We start from the raw sequence: 1,502 nt of genomic DNA on the forward strand, positions 1-1,502 counted from the left end.
CCGGTCTCCCGGCCTCGCCGCGGCTGATCGCGCCCTCCGCCCCGCCCGCCTCTGCTTCCCCTTCTCCTTGCTTTCCCTGAGTTACAGCGGCGGGAGGCCTTTGACCCACGGCTTTGGCGGTACGGTGACTGTAAAGCTCTGTGTTTTTGCTGTGTTTAGCGGCTCTGGCTTCCTCTGGCCCCTGCGCCCAAACCTAAGCGGAGAATCGCCCCGGCTGGTGCGCCGCGGTCGGTGGCAGCGCCCTCCCGGGCCCCGGAAGGTCGCGGGTTCAAATGTGATCTGGGCACTAACCTAGGTGGCGGCTTAGATCCCCCTCTGGCGCTGACGGGAGGCAGCCAATCAGTGTGTCTCACATCAATCCTTCTCTCCCTCCCTCTCTAAAAACATAAAATGTATAACCTTAAAAAACACACCCTTAAATATTAAAAGAAAGAAAGAAAGAAAAAGTGGAGAATCAAGTTGCCCCTAAAGGATCTTCTGGATCTTTCCTATCAGGTTTTTTAATATGCTCCTTTCTTTGATTAAAACAAACAAAACACAAAATCCCACTGACCTATCTCAGGCCTCCCACTCATTTCTCAGCCAACCTGCATGAGTGGACCTTGTTCTGGCTACTGGATCCAAGGGACTCTTAGTTCTTGCCTTTCCTGACCTCTCAGCTGCAGTCCAGGGTGTTGACCACTCTCTCCGCTTGGAAGCGTTCTCTTCCCTCCTGGCTTCTGGGACACAGAATCCCTGTTTTGTTTTGTTTTTTCCTACTTCTGTTGGTCCATCTGTGCCCCGTGCAAACTGTTCTCTTTCTCTGGACATAACACGTGGAAGCCCGAAGCTCCATCCCAGTGCATCGTTTTTCTAGTCTGTAGTCTTCATCCTTTCTCACCTGTACTCACAGCGTCAGTTGCCACATACATGCAAATGGCTTGTGAAATTGTGTCTCAGACCTTGCTTCTGAGGTCCAGTCCCGATCTGTGTATCCCACTATGTAGTTAACATCCTCCGAGAGGCTTTTCCCCACTGGGGTTCCTCAAAGCCACCTCACTTTTTCCAGAATAGAATTCATGCTCTTTCCCCTCAAGCCTGGTCTTGCTCAGTGCTCTTTAATTTAGCGAAAGGTAGCACTCTTTAGTGTTACACAGGGAGAAGCTAAGGAATCACCTCGGTACCCTTTCCGAACCCACTCCTCCCAATATCTCGTCTGACACCAGCTCCTTTGTAGTGGTTAAAAGCGTGAGTGGGCTAGAGGTTAGGCTGCCTGGATTGAATCCTGGGGAGGATTCTAATTATGTAATCTGGGGAGGGGGGCGATAATTAACTTCTCTAAGCCTTAGTTTCTTGCAAAATGGGGATAATAATATCCATCTCATGAGATTGTTTTGAGCATAAAGGGAGATCCATGTAAAGGACATAGCATAATGTTTCTCTCATAGTGTTTAACACATGTTAACTATTATTAGAGCTATTCACCTATTTTTCTTTTTTTTATATATATATTTATAGAGAGG

The 1,502-nt window shown here is 48.5% G+C and overlaps 1 protein-coding gene across 1 annotated transcript in view; it reads left to right on the plus strand.

Annotated features, from left to right (window-relative positions):
• Positions 1-1,502, plus strand: part of GMFB (glia maturation factor, beta) — a 12,740-nt gene that overhangs the window by 379 nt on the left and 10,859 nt on the right.

This window comes from Myotis davidii, unplaced genomic scaffold (assembly GCF_000327345.1).
Source record: "Myotis davidii unplaced genomic scaffold, ASM32734v1 scaffold281, whole genome shotgun sequence".
NCBI lineage: Eukaryota > Metazoa > Chordata > Mammalia > Chiroptera > Vespertilionidae > Myotis > Myotis davidii.